Raw genomic sequence first — 16,565 nt, 5'->3', positions numbered from 1 at the left:
CAGTTAGCTGCGTTCATGGTGGCATGGCCACTTTTAATGGCCTTGAACTGTCTGAACATAACTGAAGAGGCTCAGGCTGATGCAAATCAGCTATTGAATGACAGTGTTGAAAAACTGGAAAGACAGGTGGCAGTTTTGATGGGGAAAAAACCTAATTCAATCATTCTCCTATGGAAGATCAGGAACATCTTTCTGGAAGACCATGGGGAACCTGTACAAGGGAATCTGTATAAAATGGACTCTGTAAATGAAGGCACTAAAAGGTCAGATTTTGAGGTTCCATTTGGACTAGATCTATTTGAGATCTGACTGATTGTAACCCTAAAATGAAAAAAAAAAAATGCAGGATAGGCTGGTGGGAGTGCCCTGACCACTGTCCAACCCCCCAAACCCTGCTGCCCATAATACAGCAGCTGAACTGATGGATATAGTACAGTGGTTTAGACAGAAACCAAGAGAGCATGCCAGCATAGCTGCTCTGGTTATGGGACATGGAGGCAGAAAGCGCTGTGGTGAACGGACTGGAAATTTCAAAACTGACATCCATTACTACTCACCCTGCCCTCAGGCAAAGACTGTATGCTCTGTCCAACATAATGAGGATAGCCATTTGATCAGTGAATGATTTATGGCTGTGTGTCATATAACATGGCCAAATAAGAATGACATACCATTAAATATCAGCCTGTGGTCCTCTATGGAGGACTAACAAAATTATATTAGAGAATTAGGCATGAAAGAGGCAATCTATGAAGATGATTTTGAGAGCCCAGTCAATAAATTTTTCATCAGGAACGATGGATCTCATCCTACAGCCATCACCTTTACATCAGTATGGGTCTATGTTATCCATACTGAACCCCCCAGTGTCCCTCAGGTGCTGTAATACAACAGGCTGCCCAATTGATGGGGAGACAAGAGTGCCTGCAGCCAGATGCAGTCTCTGAATGGTGGTGGAAAGGTCAGAGAACCATCTGCTGCCATGACTTAGGCGTCCAGCCCCTAAGGTAATCCAGTCTGGACCCATTAGGGTCTTGAGACAACAAATGTTTAAAGACCAGATTAGAGCAGGAGTTCAGTTTAAAAAGATCGATGGACAGCATAATCAGGAAATAAATATCTGTTAAACAGGCCCAAGCACTGAGTATTTATAGTCCAACCTTTTCAGCCAAACTAGATGTGAATGTAACTCAAGAAGGGTCTGGATGGGGGCGCTGGCAGAGCCAGAGTTCTTTGTGAACCCCTATGAGGTTTTGGTCACAGGTTTGGCATGGAGCAGAATAAAGATACATCACAGTTGAAAAGCATTTATTGGCTACCTATTCTACACTACAGGTGGTAGAACCAGTAACTCAGATTTCAGAGGTTATCATTAAACAACAAGGCCAGTCCAGGGGTGGGTAAAAGATCTAACACACATCTCTATGATGGGGGTGGCCCAATCACAAGCAGTGGTGCGCTCAGTTGTTCTGCTTGCCTGCTCCTCACGGAGTTTGGAGAAATCTGTGCCTGTTGCGTGTTCGAGTGCATGCGCAATGCCATGTGGAGGGCTTATCGCAATAAAGATTGGCGGATTTGCTGCGTAGACCGGTCAGAACTCAGATCTGCGTTGTGCTTCCTCCGGCACCGAACGCCCAACAGTGGCAGTTCCGTGTATTGGCCAGCAGGTGGCAGCAGAGACCACGGAAAGAACGTCTGCGGGACAGACCCTGGGGATCCATTCTCTTTTGATTATAGGGGAAGAACACAAAGATGGAAGAGGAGGGAAGGGGGAAAAAAAAAAAGAAAAAAAGAAAAAAACAAACCACAGGACACAAATAAAAACTTCTCCAAACGTAGCAAACGTGAATGTCTGTCAATAAATAAATGAGTAATTGAATTGATTTCTGTTTCCACTCTCCCCCGCCCCCCTCAACTTCCGAGATGAAAAAACACCTGGTATCAATTGGACAGATGCACACAGTGAAGCCAGGGATGGTCTGAAACGCAAAGCAGCTGAGCAGCTTTTAGAAGAAAACAGAGTAGTAACAACTTCTGTACCTACATTCACCACTCTGAGATCCTGTCTGGGTCTCCCAAGGCTTGTAAATAACCACTGGGTCGGTTCTGATGTCGAGTGATTTGTTGTCAGTTCTCTCATGGTTCTCCGGTCAGTTCTCCGGTGCCAGGATCTGCCACAGGGCATTCTGACCACGGGCATCATGTTTCTACGCTGCCGCCTGCATTTAACAGGCAATGGGACTGCCCAGCATGTGCAAGGCAGCACCTCTGTCACACCACCAGAATGTTTAAGGCTGTTGGGATTGCTGTTAGCGTCCCATTAACACTGAGGCTAGAGATACCCTTAGGATTGACATTACTATTAGCATTACTTTGATGGTGCCCTATCTGGGTCAATTCCAGGGGATGTCAGGAGTAAGGCATAGTGTCAGGAGAAAAAGAACAGACTCTGTTACTTTATAAAAGTGATAATAGAGAGAGTTCATTGGAAAAAATACAACTCTTAAATAATACAAAGCATGCTTCTGATTGGATGCAGGCATCATCTGGGCTCTGATTAATATTACTCTTAAGGTAAAGATTATTGTTACCTTAATGATTGTTTTTGGATTATGATCAGGGTTAAGGTTCCTTTTGCTACAAACTTCTAGCATCATTTTTGTTGTTACATTTGGAGTTAGAGACGATTTTAGAATCAGGGTAAGGGTTAGGATTAGAGTTACATTGCGGGTTATTGCTGTTATCTTTACAGCTCCTGTGAGGGTTGGGGTCTGGGTCAGGTGTTTAAAAAATGAAATGAGAAAAGAATAAAAAAAATATATTGAAAGCTTCAGATTTCCTTAATCTTTGTGGGAATCATATAATGTGCAACTCAGATCTACCTCTTTGTGCAGTGAGTGCCTGTAAATTTGCTAGAGCCTAATATAATATGGCCTTGTGCTTTCCACTAACTCACCTTCATTTCATTTTCATTACATTTGCTTGGTAGTCAGATTTTGGTGTGTGGATATTTTAAAACAATCTAACTGACATTGGCAAAAAATTAAAAATAAATTAAAAAATGCACGACAGCATCGTATCAATTTTTATAGATAAGATAAAGAAGAGCAGTTTCCCTTAGTTTTCTGTGCCTCTTTACTTTCTTACCCTCTCCCCTTGTGTGAGAAACTCTCAAAGTCAAAGATTTCTAGTTAGGCAAAGATGGCAGCGATAGCAGCAGTGCTTATTCATTATTGCAATACTGCGCGCACATCCCCTATTGGCAAGGGAGAAACTGCACACCAGTCAGTGAAATCAATTCTGTTCTGTGCCCTAAACCCAATGCAGGTGATGCTCTCATGGCTCTCATTGGTTGAGCATCTCAGGCTCACAGACTCCTCCAGACTGTTGCTAGGTTTCATTTCCATATAAGGTCAATTACCAACCTCTTGTTTTTAGGTCTGCCTTGTACTTTTCTGCAGAGAGAGAAGGGCAATGTTTCCAAAAGTCAGTACATTCATTCTGTCCTGTGCTGGGCTCTACCCACCCTGCGTATTTATCTTGTGCTTGTCTCAATTCTCCCCATGTCAGAATGCCCCCAGTCTGAACTTAACTCTGTTCAGCAACTTTCTTGGTGGAAAAACTACTTATACAGCTGTTTTACAAGAGGGTTATACATTCAGTTAGGGCCTACACTATGTACTGAAAATACTGGAAACTTCCACTGCAAAAACACAATCTACCTCTCCCATCTGTGCAGCCTTGCAGACCCAGAGCATGCCAGGTTATTTCTGCTTTCATAGCATTTGCATGCTGTAGGGTGAGCAAAAGGTTCTGCTGCTTGATTCTTCTGCAAGAGCTGCCTACCGGCAAATGGTTGCAGGGATGGAGGATGTGACAGAAAGCATTTGTCTCCACAAGAGCAGAGTTTCATTCAGTGCAGAGTGTGAGAGTCAGGTTGGTGTGGAAAAGCACTGACACGCTGGGGATGATGCAGTGCTCACATGTCTAACACTCACAGACATTACTGTCAGAAGGATGGTGCTGTGTTGTGCTTCTACCTTTGGCAGCCCCTGGAGAAATGCTGTGGCACACAGAACACCTTTGTATTGCACTGACTGCTGCCATGCAGCATGGATTTAACACACCAAATCCAGAGGAGCACGACTGCATCTAACTGCCCTGAGAAAAACTACTGTAGCTGAAGAGATGAGGAGGCAGCTGCTCATCTGCAGAACAAGCAGCACTGCCAGACATTGGGCCAGGTGAGCACCTCCTGCTGCAGCGTGATGATGACAGGGCTGGAGATGATCTGCAAAGCCAGCTTAAAAGTGGGAGACGTGAGTCAACATGGCAGGAGGACAGAGGTGTTAGGGAGCAGCCAAGGCATCAAAGAGTATCAGAAGGCTTTGAAAGGTATCACAAAGTGACAGCCAGGAAGACTGGGATTATCATGAGCAGCAACCTGGATGCTAGAGATTATTTGCTCCCATACAAAATGGTAGAGATCTTGCTGCAGACATCCCAAAGCCAGGCAAAATGGGAACCCAGAGCTCTGCCTGCACGAACCCCACAGCCATAGCATTGCAAGCTGAGCTGCCTTGCTGTTTGTTGCATTCATCACAATCACTGTGAATGAATACTCAGAATGCAGTCAAGGCGATAATTGAGCATGAGTGACTTTATTCAATAAAAGACAGGAGGGCTTGAGAGGTCAGGGGTGAAGATGGGACCCCTCTTGTCAAGATGAGAGTGGCTCAGAGCTGGTGCTGCTGCCTGGTGCCTGGGACTGGCAGCCTGACTCTAAGTCCCCATCTAAGATGCTCAGCTTCACCTCACTGATGCTGACCTGCTCCTGCATGGTGGTGCTGCTGCTGGGGCACTCGGGCTGTGCTTGGGATGGGCAGCACTGCAAAGGCACTTGTTATGGTTTTGCAATTTGGTTGGTGTTGGTATTCCACATCAGAACACCATGCTAATAATGGGAGTAAAGGGGACAAGTTTTTTTCCTGTGAACTGCCTTAATGAGCATGTGGGGTGGGGCACCGGAAGGGAAGTGAGGAAGGGGACGGGGTTGCTGGACCGGCTCCCTGCGAGGAGACAACGTGGTCAGACCTTCCTGCCTTCCACAGCTCCATCGGTGAGATTTGGGACTTGGTATTCTCTTTGTTGAGACTCTCTTGTTGTTGTTTAGCATTATTAGGTTATTAAACTGCCATTCGTTCTCAGATCACCTTTTTCCTCCCTCATTTTTTGTTAGACCTAATCGCAATCTCCCTTCCCTTCCCCGTCTCCCTAAACGCACGTGGCCAGGCCGCGCCGGGCCGCCCCGCATTGCCGCTAGAGAAAAGGGGGGGGGCTTTTGTTCCTGCTGCCCCGGGTTTGTGCCCACTGTCCCGGAGTGAGCTCTAGAGAGAACTCCGTGACATTTTTGGTGGAGAATGCGGGCACAGCTCAGGGTAATGTTTTGGGCAGTAATTAGGTGGTCTTTTTCAGCAGCCCTGTATGTAGGACTGATAGTCCCTAGGTTCCTGTGGTCTTGGCTTAAGGACTTCCTGATGTTGGGGGTAGGGGTAGATTTATTAAGCCGATGGCTGGCAGGGATAGAGATATCTGCCTGGCTCCCTTCCAGACTAACGAACATCACAGGCACCGTGCTTGAACTGGCTCACGAATGCTCTGAATTCCTTAAGTATGACTGGGGTGTCAATTGGAATACTGTGTTGTTAGTCTCTCTAATTGTAGTAGTTTACTATAAATTGCAGAGAGACTTGCAAAGAATAGTGCAGAGAGACTCAGGAAAAGGGCCAGAAGCATCAGGACCCCCAGTATCAGGTAATCTCACCCCTGAACACCAGAGGGACCTTGGGAAATTAATAGAACCCCTGAGTGAGTGTGGGAGATCAGGGGGATCTCAGAACGAATGGCTTATGAAAAAGATAGAGAGTCTCGAGAATGAGATCCAAATACTAAGGGGAAGGCAACAAGTTAATCCCAGCCGACCACAGGAAGCACCAGCATCAGTGTCAGTCGCCCCAGTGGAAGGCCAGAGTTGGGACGTGTGTCCTCACGTCTGGAACGGATGGAGGAAGTAGAGGAAGATCCGGGCGAGGGACCCTCCCCAAAACCACCAAGGAAGGCAACTCAGAAGACTAACAGACATGGAGAAGATAGTGACGATGAAGGCCAGAGATGGGAGCGTGTGCCCTCACGTCTGGAACGGATGGAGGAAGTAGAGGAAGATCCTGGTGAGGGACCCTCCCCAAAACCACTGAGAAAGGCAACCCAGAAGACTAACAGACGCGGAGAAGATAGTGATGATGAGGGAAAAGTCACTGCTTCCTCTACTCGTAAACCTCTGAAAATTACTGAAATCCAAAGTGCGAGAAAGGAGTTTGCCCGACTCCCAGGTGAACGCCTTGTCACTTGGCTGCTCCGGTGTTGGGACAATGGGGCCTCCTGCATGTCTCTAAGCTGCGATGAGGCTCGTCAATTAGGAAACATTGCTCGAGACTCATCTATTGACAGAGGGATCAGCAGATGTCTCGATGGAGTCGCCAATCTCTGGGAGAGGATTCTATCAGCTGTAAAGGCAACCTGTCTTCTCAAAAGTGATTTGGAGCCTGTACTGGAAAAATGGAGTACAGCTGAGGAAGGTATCCAGTACCTGAGAGAAATGGCTGTGGCAGAAATGCTGTTCGATCCCACGTTTGTCCCTGGGGACCCAGAGGATTACCATGACCCAGAAAAGGTGAGCGGTACTCCGGAAATATGCAAGAAACTCATACGGTCAGCACCAGTGAAGTATTCCAGTATACTATTAACGAACTCTAACAGGTATGATGAGCTGGATAGGAGACCTGAAATTTTTGAGCTCATCCTTTCACTGCAAAATATCGAATACTCACTACTGCCACACCGTACCACCATCGCAGCCATCTGTAAAATGGTGGATAGAATGGACCGAATGGAGAAAAGACAGGACAACATGCAGAAGAGCTGGTCTGCGGCAAGGAACCACAGTGAACCTGTGGCAGTCTCAGCTGTCAGACGCAAATGCACACCTGTCCGAGTGAAGGACCGCAGTGAGCCTATGTCACGTGGTGCCATGTGGAACTACCTGCGTGACCATGGAGAGGATATGAAGAAGTGGCATGACGAACCCAATTTTGTACTGCGAGCACGGGTAAGAAAATTACAAAAGAGGTCAGCCACTACTGAGGTTGCCTCTACCGCTGCAGACAACCAATAGAGGGGCCCTGCCCTCAGCCAGGGGGGGGAAAGGGATAATAGAGTGTATTGGACTGTGTGGATTCGGTGGCCTGGCACATCAGAACCACAAAAATATAAAGCACTGGTGGATACTGGTGCACAGTGCACTCTGATACCCTCAGGTTTCGAAGGGACAGAATGGATACATATACATGGGGTGACTGGGGGTTCGCAGGAACTGTCTGTATTGGAGGCCGAGATAAGCCTCACTGGTAGAGACTGGCAGAAACATCGCATAGTGACTGGCCAGGGGGCTCCTTGCATACTTGGAATAGATTACCTAAGAAGGGGACATTTCAAGGACCCCAAAGGATACAGATGGGCTTTTGGAATAGCTGCTATAGAAACAGACAATATTAAGCAGCTGTCTGATTTGCCTGGCCTATCAGGGGACCCGTCTGCTGTGGGGTTACTACGGGTGGAAGAACAACGGGTACCAATTGCCACGAGAACAGTACACAGACGACAGTACCGTACTAATAGGGATTCCTTGCTCCCTATCCATAAGCTCATTCAACAACTAGAAAGTCAGGGAGTAATTAGTAAGACCCATTCACCCTTCAATAGCCCCATATGGCCAGTGCGCAAAGCCAGTGGAGAATGGAGGCTGACAGTAGACTATCGTGGCCTTAATGAGGTCACACCCCCATTGAGTGCTGCAGTGCCAGACATGTTGGAACTCCAGTATGAACTGGAATCAAAAGAGGCAAAATGGTATGCCACCATTGATATTGCCAATGCATTCTTCTCTGTCCCTTTGGCCACAGAGTGTAGGCCACAGTTTGCTTTTACTTGGAGGGGTGTTCAGTACACTTGGAATCGTTTGCCCCAGGGGTGGAAACACAGCCCGACCATCTGCCATGGGCTGATCCAAGCCACATTGGAACAGGGCGGTGCTCCAGAGCACCTGCAGTATATAGATGATATCGTTGTGTGGGGTGATACAGCGACGGAGGTTTTTAAAAAAGGAGAACGGATAATCCAGATCCTCCTGTCTGCTGGTTTCGCTATTAAGCAAGACAAAGTGAAGGGCCCTGCCCAAGAAATCCAGTTTCTTGGGGTGAAATGGCAAGATGGGCGTCGCCACATCCCAATAGACGTGATCAACAAAATTACTGCAATGTCTGCGCCCACTGACAAAAAAGAGACACAGTCCTTCCTGGGTGTGGTAGGCTTCTGGAGGATGCACATCCCAAATTATAGCCTCATTGTGAGCCCCCTCTATCAGGTGACCCGAAAGAAGAATAGCTTCGCGTGGGGCCCTGAACAGCAGCAGGCCTTTGAGCAAATCAAGCAAGAGATAGCCCGTGCTGTGGCCCTGGGGCCAGTACGGATGGGACAGGATGTGAAGAACATCCTTTACACGGCTGCTGGGGAGAAAGGTCCCACTTGGAGCTTGTGGCAGAGAACCTCAGATGAGACCCGAGGCCGACCCCTAGGATTCTGGAGTAGAGCATATAGGGGGTCGGAAGAGGGCTATACTCCAACTGAGAAGGAGATCCTAGCCGCATATGAAGGGGTCCGGGCTGCCTCTGAGGTAATTGGCACCGAAACGCAGCTTCTCCTGGCACCTCGACTTCCAGTGCTGAATTGGATGTTTAAAGGGCAGGTTCCCTCCACTCACCATGCCACAGATGCCACATGGAGTAAGTGGGTTGCACTAATCACACAGCGGGCCCGGATGGGGAACCTCAGCCGTCCAGGGATCCTAGAAGTGATCATGGACTGGCCCGAAGGTAAAAAGTTTGAAGCACCACCAGCAGAAGAGGTGTCACGTGCCAAAGAGGCTCCCCCATACAATGAACTTCTGGAAAATGAAAAGAAGTTCGCCCTGTTCACTGATGGATCGTGCCGCATTGTTGGGAAACATCGCAGATGGAAGGCTGCAGTGTGGAGCCCCACACGACGAGTTGCAGAGGCCACGGAAGGAAGAGGAGAATCGAGTCAATTTGCGGAGGTAAAGGCTGTCCAGCTGGCCCTAGACATTGCTGAGTGGGAGAAATGGCCAGTGCTTTACCTCTATACTGACTCATGGATGGTGGCCAATGCCTTATGGGGGTGGTTGCAGCAATGGGAACAAAACAACTGGCAGCGGAAAGGTAAACCTATTTGGGCCGCTGAACTATGGAAGAACATTGCTGCCCGAATAAAGAACATGGTCCTAAAGGTGCGTCACGTAGATGCCCACGTGCCCAAGAGTCGAGCAACAGAGGAGCAACAAAATAACCACCAGGTAGATCGAGCTGCCAGAATTGAGGTGGCTGAGATAGACCTGGATTGGCAGAATAAGGGAGAGTTATTCCTAGCTCGGTGGGCCCATGAGACCTCAGGCCATCAAGGCAGAGATGGAACACATAAGTGGGCTAGAGACCGAGGGGTGGACATAACTATGGATGCTATTGCGCAGATCATCCATGATTGTGACACCTGTGCCATGATCAAACAGGCCAAGAGGATGAGACCTCTCTGGGGGGAAGGGCGATGGGAAAAGTATAAATATGGGGAGGCATGGCAGATTGATTATATCACCCTGCCAAAGACTCGTAATGGTAAGCATTATGTACTCACCATGGTGGAGGTAACCACTGGGTGGCTTGAGACATATGCGGTACCCCATGCCACTGCCAGAAACACCATATTAGGCCTAGAGACACAAATCTTGTGGCGACATGGCACCCCAGAGAGGATCGAATCAGACAATGGGACTCATTTCAAAAATTCACTGGTGAGCACTTGGGCCAAAGAACATGGCATCGAGTGGATCTATCACATCCCCTATCACGCACCAGCCGCTGGTAAGATCGAGCGCCACAACGGTTTGCTGAAAACCACGCTGAAAGCGATGGGTGGTGGAACATTTAAGAACTGGGAGAAACATCTAGCAGAAGCCACCTGGCTGGTAAACACCCGAGGATCAGCCAACTGAGACAGCCCTACACAGTCCAACTCCCTGCGTACCGTGGAGGGAGACAAGGTTCCTGTGGTGCATGTAAAGAATATGCTGGTAAAAGCGGTTTGGGTCCTTCCAGCCTCTGGAAAAGGGGAGGCCCCTCCGTGGAACTGTCTTTGCACAGGGACCTGGGTGCACCTGGTGGGTGATGCAGAAGGATGGGGATGTTCAGTGTGTGCCACAGGGAAATCTGATGCTGGGGGAGTGCAGCCTGTGATTCCATGTGTGTATATATATATATATATATATATATCTGTATGTACATATGTAATGCATGTTAACTACTCTTCTGTTTATATGTTGATAAAAGTTAGGCATGATGTGATGATGTGTAATAAGGGGTGGAATGTTATGGTTTTGCAATTTGGTTGGTGTTGGTATTCCACATCAGAACACCATGCTAATAATGGGAGTAAAGGGGACAAGTTTTTTTTTCTGTGAACTGCCTTAATGAGCATGTGGGGTGGGGCACCGGAAGGGAAGTGAGGAAGGGGACGGCGTTGCTGGACCGGCTCCCTGCGAGGAGACAACGTGGTCAGACCTTCCTGCCTTCCACAGCTCCATCGGTGAGATTTGGGACTTGGTATTCTCTTTGTTGAAACTCTCTTGTTGCTGTTTAGCATTATTGGGTTATTAAACTGCCATTCGTTCTCAGATCACCTTTTTTTTCTCCCTTACTTTTTGTTAGACCTAATCGCAATCTCCCTTCCCTTCCCCGTCTCCCTAAACGCACGTGGCTGGGCCGCGCTGCATTGCCGCTAGAGAAAAGGGGGGGGGGCTTTTGTTCCTGCTGCCCCGGGTTGTGCCCACTGTCCCGGAGTGAGCTCTAGAGAGAACTCTGTGACAATGAGGAATTATAAACTGGAATACCAGATACCTGGCAACGTAACAATGCTTTGGCAATGAAAACAGCTTTATTCATCTCTGTAATAAACCAAACCAAACCAAAACAAAAACAACAATCCAACATGACATTGACAGAGAAACTTGAACAACAACAACAAAAAACTTCAAGGGAAAAAACAGGCATTCAACTTTCAAGTCAGCTAATCGTGTGTTCTCATGGAAATGATCTTATAGGAGTTCTTGTTGAGAAACTCAGCAGGAAGAGCAACCTCAAAAATAAAGCATGAGACATGGTTTTGCAGCACTGGGAACCAGATACAAGCACTCAGTTTGCCAGTCCCATGCTATGCAATTAAAGAGGCCTTTACTGAGGTTTCCCATTAGCCACTGAATTAGCCATTTGACAAATCACCTTTTGCATTATTCAGCCTGCTCAGGACAAACATTATCTGTAGAGTGATTTAACCCACAAGAACATGAGAACTGCTACACTGGCTTAGGCCAGCAGAACAGCTCCAGCCCCAAGCCACAGGCAGCAGGCAGCCAGCAAGGCAGGCACGGGGGAATGGAGCCCTGTGGCCAGCGCTGCCACCCTCCTCTGCACCAGGCACTACGTCAATGTGCACTCAGACACAGACCTTCCCCTAGGTCTTACTCCCTTTAGGCATCACAGACTTCACTACACCCTTCTAAATGACAGGACTATTTGGCAGCTAGGACAGCTGTCACTGAAATCCATGACCCCAGTTCATGGCAGGGCAATGGACTCCTCTGACTAACAGTCTGGATCTCAGATTGTCCACCTATGATTGTAGTAAGGGCACTGCACAGGGTGTTCAGAGAAGCTATGGATGCCCCATCCCTGGAGTTGTTCAAGGCCAGGCTGGATGGGGCTTTGGGTAACCTGATCTAGAGAAAGATGTAAGCATTAGAACTAGATGATGACTAAGAGCTTTTCCAACCCATACCATCCTATGATTCAAGGAGCTGAAGATGGCACAGTACCTGTCCCTGAGCATCAGGGGACCAAATACCAGACTTGAGACCTTTTCTGAGAACCATACATTTAACTTCTCTGTGGCCCGTCTCAACATCCTACAGATACCAATTGCTCTCAATTCCTCTACAGGTTTTCTTACTTCAAGAACCATAAGCAAGAGATGCCACAGAAAATTACTATTATTACCATTCCATCATAGTCTGAAGGCCAGTCAGACACAGAATCACCAACGCAACCACTTTTGCAGCAGGGTTAACTGGGAACATTTATGAAAGCTTGGAACTAGAGTATCATCTTTTACCCCTGGATCTGTACTGCCAGTTCCAAAACACTACCTGGACAGCAATTACTATTGCACCACAGCATGCAGTGAGATCAGCCCCTCCACCTGCAATTACTTCCTGGTGTGTCCCTTTGGGGCAGCATACAGCACAGCTCCCACTCACCCAGAGCTCAGGAGCTGACAGATCAGTTAACCTGGTCAGGAGAACCTCATGCTCCTCTCTGTCAGCTCCCCTGCTGCCAAGCACAGGTGGGTACCCACATTAGCGCTGTTGTGGATGAGGGGTGGCCCCAGCAGGAGCACCACTGAAGAACATTGGCTGGCTGCCTGGGCCTCATGCACACCTACAACAGACAAGAAGGTGCTTCTTCCAGGATTTGTTTCCAAAATGATGTCTCAAACTTCACAGTATTCAGCATGCAGGAACCATGTAGTCAGAAGGTATATCTGACTAATCAGAAGCAAATCTTCCCATTGTATCACAAAGTAAACAATTATTTTATATATATTTATGGAGGGAATGGCTCACTTTTAAGCAACAAAAGCCTGTAGTTGTTTGGATTTGGCCTTAGAGGCTTGAGTATGTCTCCAGTACTGCTTCAATTCAACCGTATTTCTTTTTGCTCTCCATCTGCACCATAACACGCTTTCACTTCCAAAGCATTTCAGGTAACAACTTGAAGAACAATTTTTATTTTAAACATACACACACATCTCTTAGCATAAAACTCATCAAGTAGTGTCAGCAAGCACATTTTAATAGCATAATATCGAAAAGTAATTTTACTACTATCTAAGAGTCTGAAGTCTGCAGAGGATATATTTAGATGCATATAAATAGACAACAGTCGGTGATGTCTGGTCAAAGGAGTACAAATCTTTCCTAATGCATGGAATTTGCCTGGCCCCAAACACTGCAACAGCACTTAGACAAGCCTTTTCTACTTGGCTCAAATTCTGCCAGGCCTGTTAGTAACAAAGCTATTAGCATGATTTTCTGGATGGGTTGCTTGCTTAGAGAATATTCAAAGATTGTTCTAATAAACTAAACCCGTTACCACATCTGAAAGCATAGGAAATATTGATCAACAATGGAAAGCCATTATCCTTTCAGCATTTAACATATCCCCATGCGCCCCAACAGACCGACAAGCTCTCCAGGTACCTTCGGACGCTCCATCTCCCCACTGCTTGCAGGCACCTTTGCTTGCCCAGACCACACCAGCGGGAACACCATCCCCATCTTCTGAAATTTTTGGAAAAAAATGTACACCAAGGCAGCTGCGTGGGGAGCTCAGTTACAGATTGGCCTGGGGAAGCTCCGTTTCCCTCTTTCTGTGCTGTTCTGACACATTTGTTTTTGGGTTCCCACCTGTTTTGCCCCACATACCTCATCAGTCCCATTCTTAGGTTGGACAACACCTTACCTTCTTCCTCTACCTCATGGTCAACATCTACCAATGTTCATAATGATGCAGCCAAATACAAATCTCTTCAGGCAAAAGATTTGTACAACAAATTCAAAGACAGCACCCAAGAAACCATCTGAATAACACTGCACCTCCTTGAGCATAAACCAAAGATGAGATTGATGAGTGCAAGGAGTCCATTCCTGGACTTGTGTAGGTTTTAGTAAGCCACAAAACTGGTAGACCAGCTCAGCTTCTAACTCATGCGAGACTCTTCAAATAGCCAGGATTTATTTCCACTGACTGCACTGCCATGAGAAAACTGGTAACTGCTTTTTCTGAAAGAAGAAATGCAAGCTAATATACCATGGGAAGCTTCTTAGTAAGCTTTGTGACTGGAGGCCTAGCTGGCAAGCTTGGGTGTGCATTTTGATACAGCCTTAATGCATTAAAATGCATTTATTATGCATTTAAACAAATGCATAATCCCTTGAGAACAGCTTATATTTAGAAATGTAGATCAGAAAGGTGTTTGGGCACTGAGAGCATTCAGTTTCTGGTATGGTTCTTCCTGCAGAATTGAACCTGACTCTCAGACCAACAGAGAGGAATCGCTGCTCCACGTTTTGGAGCACAGCGGCTCCACCCCACCAGGACAGATTCCAGCAGTAAAACACAGCAGTGGGCTGACACCAAGGGGAGACCCACACACAGCCCACGGCTCCAGGGGATGACTCCAAGCTAATGGAACCAGGCAGAGGCCCCACCACACCACGAGGCACACACTGCCCCAACAGCCCTGGGCACTGTGCTCCTGCCGATGGCTGCAGGTAGGATGGGTGCTGCCAGAACCAGCCCAGCCCTCCCAAGGAAGTAGAAACCCTTTGACACACAGTTATCACCAAAAGGCTCCAACAACCCAGGGAGGATCCATCCATCCCACTGCTTTGTTGTCTGTCGACCTTCACTTGAAAAGGGCTGGACATGCAGCATTCAGACAAGGATTCTCAGAAGGAATGAGCAGACACCACCTTACTCTGGGGACATGTAAACGTGAATGGGAAAGATCAGTAACCAGCAACATGACGAGAAAGGCATAGGTATCCTGGGCTGTCAAGCTCTGTAGGAGACAGCCAGAGACCGTGCAGGGACAGCCCCAGCTAAAGGCTCCCAGCTTTCCCCTCCTTGGTTTGGGGGCTGGTCAGATGATGTTCACACCAGCAGCTAAGGCCAACACACCCTCCTGTTCCAGTTGCTCAATGCAATGAAAATTGCCTGCCCTGGAGACATGACAGACCAGGCTAGAGAGAGAAGACAACAGCACAGGAGAGGAAATACTGCTGCCCTGTATCACAGAAGAAAATGACAGAGGGCAGTGGCCGTGATCTGCAGATGCCATGCTGATGCCAAGCCAGCGCCTGGCAAGCAGCAACAGCACGAAGGGCTGTGACAGCTCCTCGCCCACCTCTGCCCGTGCTCCCCAGGTGTGGCAGCACTGAACTGCCCCTCCGTGTAGCCGCCCTCCGTGGCCCCCTCCTCAGCTGCAGCCGATCCCTGCAGGGAGGTTTGTTTGTTCCTGACATCAACATGGCTGCAAGGTTTCGGCTGGCTCCTCAACAACTGCCGTGCTGTCTCCCCTAACGGGAACCTTCCATCAGAAAAAAAAAAAAAAAAGGTTGATTGTGTCCTACATTTGCTTTCCCGCAGACGAGGAGCGCTCACTACACACAAAAAGGAGGGGAGGGGAAGGGACGGCACTTAACACAAATCCTGGGATCCCGGGGACAAGCGACAGCCTCCCAGGACAGAGGTGCAATGAGAGGCGTGTGCCGGGCGAGGGCAGCGGGACGGCGCGGCTGACGGGAGCCTCCCGCGGTGAGGGCAGGCGGCAGGAGGGAGCCGGGAGCCGCATCTCCGCACACCCGGTGCGTTCCCTGCGGAGGAGCTCAGGAACCCCCCGCAGCCGGAGGAGCCGAGCCGTGCCCCCGAGCGAGCGCCCGGCAGGACCGCGGGCACGGCCGCGACCCCGGCAGCGCAGGGCTCGGGCGGCACCGCGCAGCCCCGGCCCGGCCCGGCGGTGCCGGCGCTCCCCAGACGGCGGCAGCACCGCGCCAAGGAGCGGAGGGGGCGGCGGCCGCCGCGGTATCCGCGGCCCTGCAGCACCCCCAGCCGCGGGCGGCCGCCGGCGCCGTCCCGCGGGCAGCGATGGGAGCGCGGCCCGGCCCGGCCCGGCTCGTGGCGCCCACCCCACCCTCGCCCCGCGCGGCCCCGCGGCCGCCGCCCCCCCGGGAGGGGAGTCCCAGGCGCCGGCGGACACCCCGTCCCGTCCCGTCCCGTCCCGGTGCGATGCGGGGCGAGCCCTGCACGGAGCCGGGCGGGACCCCGCCGCTGGCGCCCTCCCGCGCCCCTTCCCCCATGAATAAGTAACGGCGGCTGCAATGCGGCGGGAGCCGGGCGACGGCCGCCAGCTCCGCGATTACCTGGTGCCTCTCGGGGAAAGACGGCGTCCGGAGCGCTTCCCCTGCAGCGGCGGCCGCGGCCGGGCTCCGGCGGGGCTTCAGACTCTCGCAGCAGGCAGGCTGGCCGCCTCTCTGCCCTGTGCCATGGCTCAGCAGCCGCATCCTAGACCGGCTCCGCGGTGGCGGCTGCCGGCGGCCGCGGAGGGAAGGGCAGCCCGCACGGACGGCCCCATGGAGCGCGGCGGCTCGGCTCCGGCTCCGGCTCCGGCTCCGGCTCCGGCTCCGGCGCGGGCAGCGGCAGCGCACATGCACACACGCACACACCGCGCCGGGCGGGCGGGAGGCGGGGGGACGGCGCGGGCGCGGG

At 49.8% G+C, this 16,565-nt stretch overlaps 1 protein-coding gene across 1 annotated transcript in view; it reads right to left on the bottom strand.

The window, feature by feature from the left end:
- The window catches only part of LOC146760357 (cytosolic carboxypeptidase 4-like), a 164,970-nt gene extending 148,616 nt beyond the window's left edge, over nt 1-16,354 (bottom strand). The window contains exon 1 of the mRNA XM_085551580.1: nt 16,220-16,354. The gene's annotated coding sequence lies outside the window, so the exon portion shown is untranslated. The remainder of the gene's footprint in view (nt 1-16,219) is intronic.
- Nucleotides 16,355-16,565: the final 211 nt, after the last annotated feature.

The sequence above is a fragment of the Coturnix japonica genome, chromosome 6 (assembly GCF_054131305.1).
Source record: "Coturnix japonica strain WE chromosome 6, WE-NBRP24, whole genome shotgun sequence".
NCBI lineage: Eukaryota > Metazoa > Chordata > Aves > Galliformes > Phasianidae > Coturnix > Coturnix japonica.
This window is presented reverse-complemented; position numbering and strand designations above follow the sequence as displayed.